Below are 21,250 nucleotides of genomic sequence, written 5' to 3' on the forward strand. Positions count from 1 at the left end.
CTCATCATAAAACATTTATGAAAAATACATGGTGTACAGCAAATGAAAGACAAACATCTTGTGAATCCAGCCAATATTTCAGATTTTTTAAGTGTTTTACAGCGAAAACACAATATAGCATTATATTAGCTTACTACAATAGCCTACCACACAACCGCATTCATTCAATGCAACGTTAGCGAGAGCGAATAAACCAGCAAAAGATATACATTTTTTCACTAACCTTCACAAACTTCATCAGATGACAGTCCTATAACATCATATTACACAATACATATATGGTTTGTTCGAAAATGTGCATATTTAGCGGCACAAATCATGGTTTTACAATGTGAATACGTAGTCAAAATCCAGAAATATTGTCCGGAGAAATCTTGGAGAGGCACTTAATCTAATCAAATAACTAATCATAAACTTTACTAAAAAATACATGTTGGACAGCAAATGAAAGATACACTAGTTCTTAATGCAACCGCTGTGTTAGATTTTTAAAAATAACTTTAGTACGACATACAGCTTACGTTATAGCGAGACAGCGCCCAAAATCAATGCGGAAAATACGTCTAAACATTTGACAGAAATACGAAATAACATCATAAATGGTTCCTACTATTTGATGAGCTTCCATCAGAATCTTGTACAAGGTGTCCTTTGTCCAGAATAATCGTTGTTCGGTTGTAGAATGTCGTCTTCATCTGTCGAAATAGCAACCAAAGCTAGCCATGTGGCGCAGGAGTGTCCAACTCACCACCATAACGCAAAACAAAGAAAATTCCGAAAATCGCAATAAACTGATATAAACTGATATAACTCGGTTTAAAATAACTACTTTATGATGTTTTTAACACATATATCAAATAAAATCAGAGCCGGATATATCTAACGTCTATAACGAAAGCTTTTCAGAACGCAATCCAGAGGTCCTTCTCGCGCCAAGCTGAACGGTGAAAAGACTGGTCACGTCATTCCAAGAGGTCTTATTCGGCCTCAGATAAAGCTATCCACCCCATTCCACCTCTCACTGCCTATTGACATCTAGTGGAAGGCGTATGCAATGCATGTAGACCCATAGATTTCATGCAAATTATTAGGATGGCCCTGGAACAGAGTCCCCGATTTCAGATTTTTCAGTTCCTGACAGGAAGTTTGCTGCAAAATGAGTTCTGTTTTACTCACAGATATAATTCAAACGGTTTTAGAAACTAGAGAGTGTTTTCTATCCAATAGTAATAATAATATGCATATTGTACGAGCAAGAATTGAGTACGAGGCAGTTTAATTTGGGAACGATTTTTTACAAAGTGAAAACAGCGCCCCCCTATTGAGAAAATTAAAGAGTAACCATCTCCCGAATTAAACTCTAGAAGGTATGTATCTATTCCATTGATAAACAGTCATCTTATTAATTATTACCCCATATCATATCATCATTCTGAACAGTTGTAACCTTCTTGGATCTGCAAAAACCCTAGCCTTAGTTATGATTCAGTACTACACAACTTGGTTTCATTATTTATTTACTAGCTAACTAAATAATAAAACAGAATAAACATACACACTTAATACATGAGAAAACGGTCCCTAGCAGACTGACAAAATATGGTGGCTTGTTAAACAGAAAATGAAGAGGGGTGGGGAAGAGAGAGAGAGAGAGAAAGGGACACTTAATCATTGATACATTTTAGAACTATTCTCACATTAATCACATTGCCCACGAACCGCCGCCCGTTTGAAGTAAGAAATCATGAACGTATGTACACGTGAGTGCCGTTCTCCGTTTATCTTTGTAGGAACCAGCCCTCCTTAGGAAGGTTTTTGGCCTTTCAGCGGAAAGCTTATATGGCTCTGATTGTCCAAAAGTGGTCTCCCCTTTCCTGTCTTCTACTGTTGTTCATTCTGGAAGATAGCTAGCCAGCCATGTTGACGGTTCCCATTGGTGATGAGGGTAACGTACTACGGAGATTCGGCCCACTTTGGAAATGAGCTGCAGCTCGCCGTCGTTCTAGTCTAAATGAAGGTGAGTTTATTTCTTCACCTCGTGTTGAGGTTCAAGGTTCACGATTCAAAGTTCCAACCATTTCAAACGTGTAGCTACCGCCTCATGTTTCCTGGTCGAATGTTAATTTCTGTTACCAAGCCTTTTATGCACTCTGACCAAAGGGGATGGTTCTGTTAGTCTGACACGCTCTCTGACTTCACTCGGGGCGTGGCTACCTACTATGCACAGTTTATAGGAGATAGGAATGTGATTTTAGGAAGTATAAGAGAATCTATCTCAACAAAAATACATTCATAATTGCTCATATTTCATATACAACATTAAGGATGGAGACTTCATACTTGTAGTGTAAATACTTTTCAAGTTACAGTATTTCCTTCCTTTTTAATGACATCCACACAATTAAAACCAATATGACATTAGTTTTCTATAGATCATCTCAGACCGTTCCCCACGTTCTTATGTTAGAAATATTTTTCCAGTATTCGCTTTAGAAACTGTTAGAGTTTTGACAGGACGAAGTCTGTTAACAAAGAACATTCCTTGGGTTAAATACTGGAGGGGAGAAAATGTCCTTTTCTCCTGTAATTTACGACAGGGTGTGAACTGTCAACCACCCAGCAGCTCCTTCCTCCCCTCGGTGGGTGAGATGGGGTCTGGTGGAAGTTTATTCATTGCAAACCGGATCTGCCCATTTGGATCACACCAGGACAGTCATGACACTGTAAATCAGTTTACTAGGTTTCACATTCCTTTCATCTTTCAGTTCATGCTTTACCAAAATAATAGAAAAAAAGAAGCCCATTCTTATCTGCGATTTGTCCTCCGAATTAATCAGACCTAGGGATTATTGGAAATGCCCAGGAGGACTCAATTTCCTTTCTGCCTCATTCATTTAAAGGAGCAATGTAGAGCAGAATGTAATTCAACACGTTCACTTATTAAATGCTCTAAACTGCAATGTCATTCTTATGAACGAACATCTGAATTGTAATGAAAGTTTTAATACGGGATAAAATTGAGGTACTAATAATAAAAATAGAATTGAAATGTTCTCCAAGCTCAAAAACCATTTAAATTAGTTTCAAATAACCATGTTTGAATAGGCTTAGCAAACCAATAAAGTATTTAGTCGTATCTGCAATAGTCTTACTTTGATTTGTTTATTGTATGGCCATGCTTTTATGCAGTGGTGTAAAGTACCTAAGTCAAAATACTTTAAAGTACTACTTAAGTCGTTTTTTGGGGTATCTGTGCTTTACTAGTGATATTTGACAACTTTTGCTTTTACTTCACTACATTCCTAAAGCAAATAATGTACTTTTCACCCCATACATTTTCCCTGACACCCACAAGTACTCGTTATATTTTGAATGCTTAGCAGGACAGGAAAAATGTCCAATTCACACACTTATCAAAATAAACATCCCTCGTTATCCCTACTGCCTCTGATCTGGCGGACTCACCAAACACAAATGCTTAGTTTGTTAAGTATGTGTGAGTGTTGAAGTGTGCCCCTGGCTATCCGTAAATAAAAACAAATTGTGCCTTCTGGTTTGCTTAATATAAGGAATTTGACATGATTAATACTTTTACTTTTGATACTGAAGTATATTTGAGCAATAACTGTAAATTTTGGTACTTAAGTATATTTAAAACCAAATACTTTTGGATTTTTACTCAAGTAGTATTTTACTGGTAGACTTTCACTTTTACCTGAGTCATTTTCCATTGAAGTATATTTACTTTTACTCAAGTATGACAATTGTGTACTTATTCCACCACTGCTTTTATGTACCCATAGGCACATTCAACCCTCATTTGCAATTTATGTGTCCGTGTGTGTGTGTTATTCTCCTAGCAGATAAACCATGCTGACGTAACCATGTTTCGTCTCGTGCAGTGAGCATACCCATTTTGGCCCAAATTGGTCAGACTCTGCCAATCGAATATACCATTGCATTTCAGCATGAGATAAGAGGATCAAAGAGACACTTGTGTCTTCTGCACTGGTGTGTTATTTTATTTTGTATCCCTTTGAGAGGAAGCTATCTTGGCCCTGGGGCCCTCTTAATATTTTATGACTACGCAATGTAGCTTTTGACACTAAAATATTATATAAATTAAGCACGAGTGACTGCATAATCAAATGGTTTTAATTAATGCAGAAGGGCATGCCTCTTTGGGCTTGCAGTTAATTAAAGCGGCAATCAGCAGTAGAAACAATTACAAAGCAACCTCCCCGCCCCTGTTTTGGTAAGAGATAAGGGATGGGGCTGGAGAAATGTAACCATTCTAAAATTCATAGACAGCTATAGATGCAAGGACTGACCATCCATGATATCAAAATTATAGTTTTAACAATGTTTTGAGGCTATATAGTGTTTATTTACATTTACTTTGTTTACAAACATTGGAGTAAAACCATCTTAGATTTTGGGTTCTGATGAGGTAGGACAGTTGACCTACGCTCATTTATAAGTTATAATCTTCAAGAATCAATGGGTACCTATAATAATTTTTAAGTAAAAAAAAAAGTATGTATCAGTTGCTGATTGCCCCTTTAAAGAATAAACACAAGACATGGACATAGTTTAATGTGAGATAGCTTACCGAGCACAAAGTGGAGCCCTGGGACAGGTGACCCTCATGCTTTCATCACCTTCATTTATTTCTAGTCATTTTATTTACTTCAAACAAGTCGACCGCTGACTGAGGTATTAGCGAGCAATAAAAACGTTTTGTAGTACATACAATGTTCAGAGCTTCAAGGCATTTCACAAGTGTTACCACTCTTTCCACACTTGTTCTAAAAAAGTATTTGCTGAATGCTTACATTTGTTGAGGTCAATTAAACACAGTAGCTACTGCATTTTAAGGTGCAGCATTGGCTCCAACTTGTCAGCAGTAGAGACTTAACCTGTGACATTGTCTGAAGCCAGTTCTACAGTGTATGCAGCCGCCTGACATGGTATGAATAAGTGATCATACAAATGCCAAGGAGCAGTGACACATGGCATAGGGAACTCGAGTGTTCTTGAATGAGTGTCGTCTATTGATGAATGCTGTTCACGATCAAACCAGGGGCGAAAATCTGATATCAACCTTGGAGGGGACAATTACATTACATTTTCTCAAGAGCAATTCCTGAGGGGGACACCAAAAGTAGTGCTGTAACACATAGCCTACGTTGTAATATGTTAAATGTATATTGAGGAACCATAATTCCTACAACTGAATAATTGATAGGTACAGTAGTTAACTGAAGGGTTTAACCAACTTGTTCAAATGTTTAAATCATTATAATACTACTACTAATAATAGTTATAGCAGTGCTCCTTACCAGTCCAGTATGTATGCAGGTATTCGTACTTACAACTAGCAATATCAAGAAAGGCCAGTAGGTAGCAATGGTACTGTACACTGTATGGGTGTAGTTTTCATAAATACAATGAACATGGTGTGATCTCATCTAAAATAATCTCCATTGAGAACCATCACAAAGTTAGTCTCCGTATTGAATTGACCTTTTAATTTGACTTTTTCTGATACATTTATATAGTCATTAAATGTGCCACTGGCCTGAGTCTACTACAATATCTTTACAAGAACAAAAAGCTTAAAATAAGTACAGTTCTAAAAGCAAAATAACTACTTCAATGAAAAACCCAAATAAATCAAACAAAATATCCTTCAGTCAGTGTCTCAACTCTTCAAACAGCAGCTATGGACAAGTATGTCGCACAAAGTATGCAATTTTAAATAAAATAACATGAAATAAATAATTTGTAAGTGTACTGTCGTGTACTGTCATGTACTAAAAACTACTCTCCTCTAGGCTGCTTAGTACCCGCTCATACTGCCCTAGCACAGCTCTAATAGCAGTATTCCGCACAGTACACCTTGTTGGACATAGGGGTTTCCGGGTGGGCAGATGTGTTTCTTTGGACGTGGCAATTGATTCAAACATGCTCTTAAACTTTCCTGACTGGCCATAGAGGACACCTAACTGATGGACCCAAGAAAGGGAATCCCGGATCAGTGGGGAGGCTGAGCAGCCAGCCTGTGTAATCAGATTTACACAGTGTGCTCCACAATGGACATAGAGGGCTAATGGCTGCTGCCTTCTCACAATTGCCTGTGCACCTGTGTATTTTCCTGCCATGTTTGAGGCACCATCGTAACTCTGCCCACGTAAGCCAGACATGGGCAAATTGAGCCTCAACAACACTTCAGTTGCCACTTTCGCAATGCCCTCGCCTGTTGTCTCCGACACCCTGTATAGCCCAATAAACTCCTCGTGAGGGACAAGGTCATGGTCAACATAATGCAAAAAGACACTCTCCTGTTCAGCACCAGAGACATCTTGAGTACCATCAACAATTAATGAAAATTGTACAATCGGAAGAGATCTAATCTCAGCTGCAATGCCTCGAATGATTGTATTGGCCATGATGTTCAGAATTTCATTCTGTGCTTTGGGGCCTCTTGAAACGTCAACACTCTGTTGGCAAGAGTTTGCGGTTCAAAAATTGTGGGTGTGGCTGATATGGTTTTGTGCCATCACTGAGGTAACTGGACAATGCTGTGCCACTGTCCCCTATACTGGTGCTGCTGGCAACAAGGGTGACACCTGGTCCTGCCGTGGCTGTGACATTGTTCTCTGAAGTCTCTCTCCCTGGCTCTTTCCCTTTCACCACCCTCACAGACTCAGTCTGTCTCCTAGAAGAGAAATAAGGTGTTTGCCGTACTCCTAACTACTGGTACCCAAAACTACACAATTAATCACAACAGCAATACCATTGCCATAAACAAATCTTAGTTTAGTCATCAGTTTAAGTTGAGAGCGGGGGTATCCATGGCATTTTCCAATTATGTCCCTATTTTACAAGTAAAAAAAATTGAGAACCTTTCATAATGTTGCCAAACAAAGACTCAACAAACTTACCTGAGACTCCCTGTCTCTGCCAGTCTGTCCCTGCCTATCTGTCCCCAGCTCTGCTGTCTGTGTGCCATCTGTTGCCTGCTCTGCCTAATGACATCATTGTGAAACATTCCATTAGCATTTCACTTCTTTCTTATGAACATTTTATCAACTCGTCTTTGAGATATTAGGCTACTAGAGTTCTTACTTTGCGTTTTGGTGTACTGAAAAATACTCTGATGTCCGTCTTTTACTTTTTTCTGCCATTTTTCTACCTGGCTGGCTGGCTGGCTGGCCGGTCTAGCTGCACACACACACATTTACACAACATATGCTACAACCTTTTCTAATTTTAATATAGTTTGTTTCATATTGGCTGGCTTCCAACAATAGCTGAATTTGTAAAGCTAGCGAGCACCAACTCCGTTTCTGTGGTGTTTGCTATAATAAAAAAGAAAAAAAGAAAAAGTGAAATAAAATAAATGTAAAAAAGTTCACTAGCGACAATTTAGCTTTTGCAACGAGACCATTAAATATATTTAAGACAATGGTATAAGAGAGTGTAGTTCTGTTCAGTTTGGACTTCAGTTTATCGCTAACCTTATCACAGGGACTTTGAAGCACTACAGCTGCATGCTGATCTTGGAATAAACTGACGATAGCAAAGATTCCATCTTTGACGACGCCACATTAATGGAATAGGTACTAGCTAGCTTGCTAGTTAATGTTTGCTTTAGTTTGCGCGCTAGCTCTGCAAATTCAGCTAGTGTGTGAACCCTGCCAACATAAAAATGTAAACATTGCTATGGCGCGATTGACTGGATTAACCTCACGTCAGTTACGTACATGTGCCTTTCAGACAGTAGATACGAACCCTCTATTACCTTGCCAGCTAAAGAACTGGCAGTGGATCAAACCATTGTGAGGCAAAGGGCGGGGTGGTCGCAATCTTTTGAAACTTAAAAAGGCGCTATTAAGTGTCTATAATCAGCACAACTGCTTTCATTGCGTATTATTAATATTATTGAAATTACATAGTTATGTTTACAGTGATAGATTGGGGGGGACAAATCATATTTTTCCCAGGATGGGGGGGTCGTGTCCCCCCCGTCCCCCCTGGGATTTCCGCCTATGGATCAAACACATATGCACTGAGTGTACAAAACATTGCTCTTTCCATGACATAGACTGACCAGGTGAATCCAGATGAAAGCTATGATCCCTTATTGATGTCACTTGTTAAATCCCTTTCAATCAGTGTAGATTAAAGGGGAGGATACCGGTTAAACAAGGATTTTGAAGCCTTGAGACATTTGAGACATGGATTGTGTATGTGTGCCATTCAGAGGGTGAATGGGTAAGATAAAAGATTTAAGTGCCTTTGAATGGGGTATGGTAGTAGGTGCCAGGCGCACCGGGTTGTGTCAAGAACTGCAACGCTGCTGGGATTTTCACACGCAACAGTTTCCTGTGTGTTTCAAGATTTGCCCACCACCCAAAGGGCATCCAGCCAACTAGACACAACTGTGGGAAGCATTAGAGTCAACATGGGCCAGCATCCCTGTGGAACGCTTTCGACACCTTGTAGAGTCCATGCCCTGACGAATTGAGTCTGTTCTGAGGGTAAAAGAGGGTGGCACTCAATATTAGGAAGGTGTTCTTAATGTTTGTGCACTAAGTGTATACGGTCGAATGACACATCACTCCGGATACTTCACAAGGGCTGTGTTAATCAAATTTTCATTTGAAGATTGCATTTCAGTGCCTCATGTCTTTCCCTCGACATTTCAAGTAAGACCATCTCACAAAATGTTATATTTCCCTTTCATCATCATCCTCATAATATGCTATTTCAACTTTGCCTTACATTTTTTGACAAGCTGTGTCACTTATATAACCAAAGAGGGCAATGAAATATCTTTCAGAATGTCAGCATATCAAAACCAAGTGACTAGGGCTTTTAGGTTATGGTAATTTGGTACTGTATGTGTCTGGTCTCTCATGATGATGCGATGTTGTTTTGTTCCTGTGTCCTTTCACCCATAAATAAAATAACAAGCAATTACTTTGAAATAATGTCAGCCAGTCAGGCAGGTTACGCAATCCAACGTTTTAGGCAGACATTCCCTGAGCAACAAGCCTTTGTAAATCCTCAAAAAGCAATCCCGTACCTGAGTGAAGCGTTACATCTCATCTAGCCCTGTTATGCTTATTCAGGGCATCAGTTAAATAAGTAAAAGAGGAAATTATGTAACATCCAGAATTTCCTTAGTCTAAGAATTGTTGCTGTCACGTCTGCTCCCCCTCTCTGGTGCTCGAGGTCGCCAGCCTGCTCATCATTACGCACACCTGTCACCATCGTTCCGCGCACCAGCACTTCATCGGACTCACCTCGACTCTCATCACGTCATTGATTGCCTCCCATATATCTGTCACTTCCTCAGTTTCATTCCCATGTCTGCATTGATGTTGTTTTGTTTCTCTTGTCCAGACGCTGTTCTTGTTTAGTTTCATGTCTATTTATGATTAAATCCTCACCCTGTACTTGCTTCCCGTCTCCCAGCGTCTGTAGTTACGGAATCGTTACAGTTGCATAAATTCCATAAAGGAATAACCCTGGGCCTTCCCATTACTTCATGGGAGACTTGTATGACAATTGCACAACGGTAAGCATTAATTAATAATAACTCTGAGGAATGACAAAGAAAGCTGAAATATTTACCTTAAGACGTGACTCTGCAGATGGTTACATACATAAACTGTGTCACATTGTTTTAGAGCTGCACTGTATGATGGCCAGAGCATGGTGTGTGGTATGTTGTAGCAATCCCTCTGATAGTATAGAGGCACAGTACTTAGCAGGCTACCACCCGGTACTCCACCCTGCACCTTAAAGATCTCTGCCTTATGTACATACAGTGCCTTCGGGAGGTATTCAGACCCCTTGACTTTTTCCACATTTTGTTACGTTTCAGTATTATTCTGAAGTGGTACCAGGTTTCCTCCAGACGTGATGCTTGGCATTCAGGCCAAAGAGTTCAATCTTGGTTTCATCCGACCAGAGAATATTGTTTATCATGGTCTAGAGTCTTTAGGTGCCTTTTGGCAAACTCCAAGCGGGCTGTCATGTGCATTTTACTGAGGAATGGATTCCGTCGGGCCACTCTGCCATAAAGGCCTGATTGGTGGAGTGCTGCAGAAATGGTTGTCCTTCTAGAAGGTTCTCCCATCTCCACAGAGGAACTCTAGAGCTCTGTCAGAGTGACCATCGGGTTCTTGGTCACCTCCCTGACCAAGGCCATTCTCTCACGATTGTTCAGTTTGGCCAGGCGGCCAGCTCTGGGAAGAGTGTTGGTGGTTCCAAACTTCTTCCATTTAAGAACGATGGAGGCCACTGTGTTCTTGGGGATCTTCAATACTGCAGACAATTTTGGGTACTCTTCCCAAGATCTGTGCCTCGACACAATCCTGTTAAGGAGCTCTACGGACAATTCCTTTGACCTTTTGACTTGGTTTTTGCTCTAACATGCCCTGTCTATTGTGAGACCTTATATAGACAGGTGTGTGCCTTTCCAAATTATGTCCAATCAATTGCATTTTCCACAGGTGGACTCCAATGAAGTTGTAGAAACATCTCAAGGATGATCAATGCAAACAGGATGTACCTAAGCTCAATTTCGAGTTATCATAGCAAAGGGTCTGAATACTTATGTGAATAAGGTATTTCTGCTTTTTAATTGAATACATTTGCAAAAAAAAGTTTTTTTAAATGTGCTTTGTCATTATGGGTTATTATGTGTAAATTTGCAGAGAAACATGTTTTATTTAATCAATTTCAGAATAATGCTGTAACGTAACAAAATGTGGAAAAAGTCTGGTCACTTTAATAATGTGTACATACTGTTTTACCAACTGTATATGTATTTTCTGTATTCTAGTCATGGCTCATCCAATATAACTTCTGCAAAACACACATTTTCTATTGACAAACTGCCAATTCTGTCTATACACGCCATTCACATACATATATATTATTTATATTCTGGACTCAGGTCCTGAAGCTAATATCCTGCAATTCTATCAATTTTGCTGTGGGGTTTTGTACTGTGTATTTACAGTATATACTGTAGTCTCTACATAGCTCATTCCAATATTTCTACTAGTGCACATTACATTTAAGTTACACTGTTTACACACCACATATTTATTTATACTGTATAATTCATTCTTGACATAGCTCACTCAAATATCTAATGCTGTACATATCATTCCTAGTATATCTTGTGTAAATTAATCTAGTTTAGATACGTATAAATTGCATTTGGATTACTGTTACAATGCTATTTGGTTTGTTAATTGGATTCATTCTGACATTTCATTATTTTTTTGTTGTTCTTTCTGTTTATTCCTTTTTCAAATTGACTATTTGTGTACCTGTTTGACATTTTACTGCATTGTTAGGAGCTAGTAACAAGCATTTCACTGCACCCGCTATAACTTGTGCTAAACTTTGTACACGACCAATATACTTTGATTTTATACACAACTGCCTGGCCACGCACGACTCCATCATCAAGTTTGCCTACGATACAACAGTGGTAGGCCTGATCACCGCAGTGATGAGACAGGCTACAGGGAGGAGGTAAGACACCTGGCAGTGTGGTGCCAAGACAATAATCTCTACCTTAACGTCAGTAAGACCAAGGAGAAGATTGTAGACTACTTACAGTGGTTCCTCCTTCAAAAGTTGCGTCATACTGCGGCACACCCTGCATGCTGCCGTAGCATTCAGTGAGAAGCCATTTAATTGTCAGCCATTCTTTCCGTTACTGCAAGTTAGTGCTAGTTTGACCACCAGAGGGCATCTTTGAGAAGCGTTTGATAGTCTTCCATATTGGCATTACCAGAGACGGGGAGGGCACCCGGGAGACCGGGGTTCAATTCCCTGACGGGGAGGAATGAGTAGGCTGTCTTTGTAAATAAGAATTTGTCAGCTCATAAATTCAGAGCGTTGTCAGTTTATAAATTCAGATCGTTTCGCTCTCACGTTGGTGACTGTACTGTACTGCTGTAAACAATTGATTTATGCTTTTTTGCCAATGTTTCCTGACACCGGTCATATTCAACAGGTGTTGAGTGCTCGTAAATTCATTATTCTGCGCTCTGGTACTCAGACGAGAGTGCTCTGAAATCGTTGTAGATAGCCAGAGTGAATTTACAAAAGCACCCGAATGTCCATTGAGAATGCACAATGACTGGGTAGTTAGTTAGCCTATAGTTAATATACTGTCAAGTTTGATGTATAACTACTAACGTTAGGTAGATAACTAACATACCGGTACATACTGCTGTAATGATATGCTATGTTGTTCGTAAGGACAGCGTAGCTAACAAATTGTCAGCCAACATAACGTGGAAGGTAACTTATTTGAAAAGTCATTACTTTATTACATTGAGTAGCAAGCTACCGCGAGGATGCGCTCTATCGACTCTGCGGCTTGAGCATGCTTTTGGTGCACAGTCGATAGCGCGCTGGACTGCGGGCAAGAAGGTTTAGGGTTCGAAACTTGCTCCCTGCTTCTTTCATTTGAAGTCGTGCACAATTGTCAGTTTATTATTTGGTTAATGTTGTCCATTCATTGTCAGTTAGAGACACAGTAGTGCATTGGGACCCAAAAGCATAATCAGTGCTCTAACTCCCCCTTGGTCTTTAGGGCAAATCTGTGATAGGACGGGGGGTTTTCACACCTAGCTCGGCTATTAGACAATTCTTTAGTAAAGGTTGAATAGTCTATTGTTCAACTATTAGCCCCCCCAACTTGCAACAGTTGGATCTTTTTGTAGAGAACAAAACTTTTTTATTTTCAATCAAAAATAATTATTCTGAAAGCAAAAACAAGGCTTCAAAGTAAAAAAAGAAAATTTGCAATCCAATATTTTGTAATAGAGCGCAAAACTTTATGCATTTTATTCCCCAAAAATATTTAGAGAACAAAAAATGTATCTGTAAACAAAACTATCAACCGCCCTCCATTTGGGCCATTTTTTGATTGTCAGTTTGGCTACAACCAATACTGTTCAGCCTTTCTTTCCGACACAAAGGAAGTCATAGCGGACACCTACGAAGAAGGACTGTGTGATGATGGCATCTCAGGTAAGCAGCACTGGGCATTCTTCCGTCCAACTTTTACATAGCTTGTAGTTAGCTCCAACGATTCAGTGTTATAACATTGTACTATATTACATACATACATACATACATACCGTAGAATGATGAATCATGCAATTATTATTCTCAAGCTAACCATAAGCATTTAGCTACGAACGCCTGTACTCTTCATTTTCTGTCGAATTAATCTAACTTTCTTCAATGGCAACTCATAAGCAAGCCATGTCCTATTTGTTTCATTGTCAATATATAATCATATTTCATGACAGTGTAACGTTTAGCTTTTTTACAGAAGGATGAAAGAACAAAATATGTCTGTCAGGGAATGCTATTCCGATATGTCAGATGAAGAGTTAGACCAGAAAGTCAGCGCCATTAAGGCAAGGATGCCCCATGCGGGCTTTAGAATGGTCAAAGGAAGTCTCAGAGCAATGGGCCATTGTGTACAATGGCGAAGAGTTATGGGAGTCTTTCCAGCATGTAGATGGTGGAGGTATCATTGCCAGAATGATCCAGCTTCATTGCATTGCTCGGCGAAAATACTCTGTTCCTGCTCGCCTGTCTCTCGTCCACATTGATACAAATCATAAATTGATAAGGCACTAAGATGTATAATGTCTGAATAAACATATTATAAAAAAAAAAAAAGATGTATAATGTCTCCATCAAATCTAACAAGTTATTTTAACTTTTTTATTCTTACTTGTTCGTAGACAAATGTTCAATGATGTATGACATTGGAGTTGTTCTCCATCAACTGGTAATACATGAATAATGAAGCAGGTTAATAGGTTAAACATTTCACTTATGCTTTTTTTCAAGATACAACAGGTAAGTATATTATTTTGTATACATATTGCATATTTCCCATCACCTAATGAACAACCACAATACCAGTCTGGTGTTAAGCTTTCTGTGTTGTATTGACGTATCCTGAAAATGACATCTGCTGCTTTAGATTGAACGGTCATATCTCAGTTATTGTTTTCATATCTACAAAAAATAAGCTAATTTCTTTACTTTCAGAGTGCGAGCTGATCAAGGGGTCGAAAATGTAGATATTGCCAGATGTTCACTGTCCGAGGAACAGGCCGTGGAAGCTTTATTGCTGGCAAAAGTGTCCATAACCAGAGATAATTAAACTGTTCTGTGTTCCTTTTCTCTCTTGCTCTCTGCCTGTCTTGTTGTACATGGAACCTGTCTCACATGCACAGTTTGGAGGAAGAAGGATACCTTGACCTGTCTAATTCTATCCACCTCTTCTGTGTGGGATATGTGTTCCTACCTCGTCTGCGGGCAGATCTGCAACATTTCACAGAGTTGGAATAATCACCCTTTAAGTACAGAGGCGAACCTGACACCTCACCAGCTGTGGCATACTGGAATGCTCCAAACACCTGTGCATATTTTTGTTTTTGCTATGGCACTACACAGCTGATTCAAATTATCAAGTCATCATCAAGCTTCAAGCAGTATTTATGTCTAATAATGACATTATCTTCTACTGCTTGTCCTTATGTGTCTGTTTTCCAACATAAAGTACTCTGTAGTCACTTAGTGTGGACACCAGGTGAGACCACACACACACACAATAACGGTCTCTCTCCTTCACTTCATCGCTCTCCCCCTTCTCCCTAAATCCTCTAGGTTATATCAGCTGCATTGGTGAACCCAAACTGGCTGACACAGAGGGCATGGTCATAGGTGAGAGGTCACTTGGTCGTGTCAACAGGAAGTATTATTAAAGAGATGCTTTACATTGAAACACAGATGGAGATGTAGTAGTCCCAGAGTTAATGATCCAAGGTCTGTTTTGCATTTCATGTCATGATGATTATGATGACTGACAGTGTTAGAATAAAAAAAACAAGGCTTAATCATGCTCTCTCTCTATCCTTCTGTCTCTCGTCTGCAGGTATGTTTTGATGTGAGAGAGGAAGCCAGTCCCGTCATCGCCACCTCACCCACTCTTAAGATAACCTTCGGGCCAACTGGGGGCCCAAGGCTTGTTAGGAGACACCGCTAGAGACACTGTAATTGTGATGAACTGAGAGAATATTAGGGTAGCACTGTAATTCATTAATCATATTCTGTCTGCCTCTGCTCTCATACCTCTTTCCCTTTCTGTCTTCTACACCTCTCTCCCCACCTCGTCTTTCTTCCTCGTTTTATAATGCACACCATATGTGCATTGAAGTACAGATTGAACTTGTATTTATAATATAATATTACAATTATCATAATTATAATGCATGTACTATGTATTTATATCACCTGGATAATGAACTTCTTTCAATAAAGCGTTTCACATTCTCCACTGGTTGAAATTAAGTATCTCATTGAAATACTATCCTGTGTCCTCACTCAGATGAATGCAGATGAAGGGAGTTCCATATTGCATAGTTTTTTGTCTGTATATATGAATTACAATTCAGCCTTTACTTAACTCATGTTTTTAGTCTATTGCATAGTTACAATGTGTAATCATTGATGTCCCAGGAGCAGCAGTGGTAAACAATGTTGAAGTGTATAATTGTAATGCGTACACGCAGACACAGTATCATTCAAAGAATGGAGTTTGAGTCACCTGGTATTGTATATGACTGAACAAGAATGTCTCACAGAGATTCATACCTGAACCACACCTTTATTTGCCAATTTATTTGCCTTGGTTTGATCCCACGCAGGGACACATGATTATTTACAGTACATGTTACACTGTACTTAAAACATGAATCATATGATAATAGTGTACTCTGTTTGTTAAAATAAACATAAGAGTTTATTCCCTCAGAAGTTGGTTCACTGTATTTAAAACAATGATTGCATTACAAGTTTTAATAAAGTTGAATCGGTTTATAGAATTTTTTTTGTCTTCAATTTCTTCTTATAATAACGTTTATTCCCTCAGACCAAATAGTTTTACAGAAGTGGAGGGGAACACACTGTGATTTAACTGAATGCCTCTTCAGAGCAAGGCATCTATTTCCTGTGAGATGTAAAGTTAAAAAAAGAAAACATCTGAAGATAAACACATACAATGGAATGTTCCACTTTCAATATTCTACCTCAGCAGTTACACGCTTCATGATCAACACCAAACTTCATTTCTTCATGCAACAAACAGATATTATATATAGATATATATAGATATATAGATATTTATTGTAGGTCTGTTTAGTGTAAACAGTTTGATATGTGAATGTAAATACATAGCTTTTTCTTTTCTAAACATGGCACTCGTCTCCTTTTCACCTCATGTAACACCTGATTTACTTAACAAGAGGCACATCTCAATAGCTGGTCCAGCTAAGTCATGACATGGCACAAGTGGGGGGCTTTCCTCTTTTGTTCTCAATTGTTCCTCTATTGTTCCTCAAGCAAGATTGCATCACATATTCCCATCAGACCAACACCTTGAACGCTTAAAAAGTTGTCTAAAACCACAATTTTGTTAAACATGTCTTTTTTTCCTTTGGTGTGTGTCCCTGGGATATTGATTTTCAAAAGTAAAAGTTCAGACATCGCTGGAGGATGTTGCATTTGCCATTGTAATGCATATAAAGACAATATAAGAAAATCAAGAGAAGATTGCTGTACGTTGAGGATTCATTTAATGAAGGAGTGTTAGAGCACAATCGAAAAAAATAAAGGCAACATTAAAACAACTCAAAGAGAAGATTGCTTTGTGGTTGACATTAATGAAGTCAAAGCCATGTTTGTGATAGCGTCGGAGCACAATCCTTTGTACAACAAACGTATTCACACACTAACTTTATAAATTGGTTAATAATACAAGACATATTCACTGCGATTAGGAAAAACATGTTGATCTTTGTGCAACAGTTACACAAAATAGCAATGAACAATAATATATACAGTGATATACAGCAATATATGTACAGTAATGGAAAAGAATGGAAACTACCTGTAAAATAAACACAAATCAAACAAGAGTCCAAACCACTTGCATCAATGGAAATAGATGTTCAGCTCCTATTTATTTCTTTGTCTGTGTGTATGTGTCTGTAGAGTCAACCCCCCTTGTCCACCATCCACCTCTACTTTTCAGTCTCATAAAAAGCAGACTGTTGAAGCTCCAGCCAATGCCCTGTGCCGGGTACGGGGAAAACACTTTGGCTAGCCGGTAGATATTTTCCTGCCGCTCAAGGAAAGCTGGTATGTGTGTGAGGGCTGTTGAGACCTTGTTTCAGCGGCTGGTGGCAGAACCTGTACAGACGGCCGGAGGGATGCTCCTCTGAAGATTTTCTCTTTCCTCTTTCCTCAGTTTGCTCCTTCCTCACTACCTCCCTCGGCTTCGAGGCCTCCAGCTCCCATTGAAAGAAGGCAGCGGCAGCAAAATCCTCAAATGGCATCCTTGAATTGGTGAGGCTTTCTGCTGTGAGTGCAGATGCCAGGGAACACGACTGGGACACTGACCGTTTCACTCTCTGCAGTAACATAATGCCACAGCTGTGAGTCTTCAAGAGCTTCTCTGGGCTGGTGTTAAGAGAAAAGCAGATCCACCCACTCCAGGGTCTCTTCCGCCCCGTGGTGCTTGGCCAGTAGGACATCACTGGCAGCTCTAATGGGTTCTGTCCATCAGCGTGGTCCAAGATGAAGTGGCAACCTCATCTCTTGATGGGCCCAGTGGAGAAGCTGTCAAGGGCAGTGGTGGGTTGCTGGTAGAGGTGTGCTTGGCAGATCTGAAAGAGAGGCACCATATTATTTTATAACACAGCCTTTACTATACACTAACCTAAATCAAGTGTGTGCTTGTGTGTGTGTGTATGTGAGACACAGTATGTGATATCATTCGAATTACCTGTATCCAGCAGGAACTCTTCAGAGGAATCCTCTTTTGTTGTGGCAGGAGCTGGTGCCAAAGGAGAGAGGAGCAGGGCAGCCTATAGGGAGGACCACTGTTAGAGCTGGGCCTGCGCTGCTGGGGCCACATCTGTTTCAGCAGAGAGGAGAGCCAGAAGGTCATGCACGTCGTTCCTCTCCTGAAATAGAGGCCCGATTACCTTAAATTTGAATAATCATAATGCGAAACTATGTGAGTAAGTGCGTGAGTGAGCGAGCGAGCATGTGACTGAGAAGTGGAGAGTGAACTGTGTGATCATGTTGCTGTGCTGTTTCTTTTTTTGTTGCCGCGTTCAGTCGCAAAAAGCACAATATGAGCTTTTCCCGACTGCTCCGTGTACTCGCCCTGGCAATCCCTGGTGTGTGTGTGTTCATATGACACAGAAGTTTGTCAAGCTGACAGAGTCCTTGTAGTAGAACATTCAATGATTAGCTTTGGCATCAACTACTATCAACAGTGTACAGTTAAAAGGATATCGAACATTCAGATCTATGTACTTATTCACGTGAAGTTACGAAACCTCTAGGGCTTAGTCATTACTCAAGTTTAACAACTGATGTAGGTTGCATTGCATGTGTGTACGCACCTCTCGGGCCATTGTGATGTGCATTACTTGGCACAACCATTGTTGACAAATGCATTACATATCCGTTGTTCCACCTGAGTGTAGACTAAGCCTGTTCATGCTCCAATTTATGTCAAGTCACTCTAAATATGAACTTGAGGGATCTTCATTTTATTCAATACGAAGTCATACCTTAAGCCAACACTTTTCTCTGGTCCTTCCTGCTAAAGTCAGGCGGCTTCATGTTCGGGAATGGAGGGCCTAGGGTAAGGGAATATTAACATGAAGTATGCATAACACTTATGAAGATATCAACACAATAAATGAGTGGCCACATTTAATTCGAATGAGGTATTTACCGCTTTTTGTTTGCAGTGTGTTTAAAAACAACAGCATATCTATAAATTAATGGGACCAGGTGTGTCTCATCTGATTGAGAATTGCTGATACTATCTTTGTCTATTTTCTTAAGAAAACCTTCCACTGAACCACACACTTCTATCTAGTGAGAGTGCACAAACGTTTTAGCTTTAATTACCTGGTTGTCCCACTGAAGTCAACATCACTTTTTCATGGGAGACCTGCTGGTATGGATAAAGGCTTGAGTATTTTCACTCTTTAAGGCAGGTAAAGAGCTAAACAAGTGACAATACCACAGCTGTGTTGGTGAAGTGTGATTCATCACTCCAGAAAACACGTGTCCAATTGTGGCGAGCTTTACACCACTCTGGCTGATGCTTGGCATTGCGCATGGTGATCCTAGGCTTGCGTGCGGCTGCTCGGCCATGGAAACACATTTCATGAATCTCCTGACGAACAGTTCCTGTTGCTTCCAGAGGCAGTTTGGAACTTGGTAGTGAGTGTTGCAACCGAGGACAGACGATTTTTACGCTCTAAGTGCTTCAGCACTCGGCAGTCCCGTTCTGTGAGCTTGTGTGGCCTACCACTTCGCGGCTGAGCCGGTTTTGAGAGATTGCATGGCTGTGTGCTCGATTTTATACACTTGTCAACAACGGGTGTAGATGAAATAGCTGAATCCACTAATTTGAAGGGGTTTCCACATACTTTTGTATACATAATGTACATTCATGCTACACACACACATCACATCTGCTACTTCCAGACTCTTACTATACTGCTAAATGTATACACTTACCCCCCCCTCCCCCACTTCCCAAATATTAGACTAAATGGTGCCTTCTTGTATTATACTTATGTTAAAGAAAAGATGATGTTCTACTGCCATTTACTTTATGTCCGTATTCTTCTCTTGTATTATTTCTTATTGTTGTTGCATTGCCCAGAAGTAACCTGCAAGTAGGGCTGTTGCAGTGACCGTATTACCGCCACACTGGAAGTCACGGGTCATGAAGGCAGTCAAATTCCATGTGACCATTTACTCATGGTAATTTGGCTTGTAGAAACAAGCTCTGATGCTGCTGATGGTCATTATTAGCCTACCAAACTTGCTAACTGCCTGTTACTCAGCACTCTATTGTCCATGTAATCACTCTGACATCAACGCAAATGTAATCGAAAATCTAATCAAACACTTCATGATAGCCCAACATTTCTATAGGCTATGCAATTGCGCGAGAAAATTTAGTGATGGCCTCTACTAAAAAGAGGAGGTTCAATCAGCTTTCTATAGGGTAGGCCTACAATATTTATTTCTCAACTTTCCTAATATTAAGCACATTGCTTATCTTTACAACAGGAGTATAGCCAACCTGGCTGGCATGAAAATGAACAATGGGAAAAACGTCCTCCATTTGCTATTTAAGTGCATAGATGACATGTATTTTTACCCTGCTTCAAGACAGGTGCATAATAATGGTCCATTCAAAATCAAAACAAATGTCACACATATACTATTTAGTGTATGTAAAAACAAGATTAAATCAAGAATAGTCTGATGGGTGACAATATTAGCCTATCACTTGTGAATTATATATTATCACTTGTGAATGATGCCCAGCATAAGGCAAGAAACAATGCCTTTTTTTGGCAACCTTTTCTAAACATAGTCGCACACCTCATGTAGCCTAGCCCATAGGTCTATATTTTTTGATAAGGTTTGTATCACAACTAAAGAGGACAAATAACTTCTTAAAATTAAGCACATTAATCCGCTTTACAAGGGGTGTAGAGCCTAACAGGCATACATACGCAGAGCGTGATTTAGAAAATTTGGGGAAGATAATTTTCACCATAAAAATTTACTTTTGTAATAAAAGCATTACATGCATAAATCAAATTTTCGGTCACTTTTGATAATGGTGTTTTCTCGCTAATGAAAAATTCAGCCTACTGCCATGCGCACATTGCTGCGCTTTTAATGTGAAGAAATAGCCTAATATGTTAACACAATTTAAGATAAACGTTCTGATCTGTTGCGTCAGCCCCGTGTACATTTTTTGGGGTGATGCTAGTGGTTGTATTAATTTGGGATCTATCGCATCCCACAACTGTCCCAGACTATGTTTGGAATATTTATTTCTCACACAGAATAGAATAGGTCAACTTTTGTTCTTTGGAAGATAGTAGATTGACATAGGCTAGTGCTTTTGCTGTTCATTAGGCCTACTCATCTTGTTGGCTGACGAAAAGTAAATGTGGACAGTTCTGCCAATATCTTCAATATGCACCTCAGAATAGGATAAGGACGCGCCCAATTGTGTCCCGAAAATGTCTGTCTTCACTTGTAGCTTGTGAGAAAGATCCGA

General features: G+C 39.7%; 1 long non-coding RNA gene across 1 annotated transcript; it reads right to left on the reverse strand.

The window, feature by feature from the left end:
- Positions 1–5,508: 5,508 nt before the first annotated feature.
- Positions 5,509–7,362, reverse strand: LOC139583825 (uncharacterized). The gene is made up of 2 exons (XR_011676624.1): positions 6,948–7,362; positions 5,509–6,721 (listed from the first exon to the last, which is right to left on the reverse strand). It is a non-coding gene; the product is annotated as an uncharacterized lncRNA (long non-coding RNA).
- Positions 7,363–21,250: the final 13,888 nt, after the last annotated feature.

Source organism: Salvelinus alpinus, chromosome 1 (assembly GCF_045679555.1).
Source record: "Salvelinus alpinus chromosome 1, SLU_Salpinus.1, whole genome shotgun sequence".
Lineage (NCBI taxonomy): Eukaryota > Metazoa > Chordata > Actinopteri > Salmoniformes > Salmonidae > Salvelinus > Salvelinus alpinus.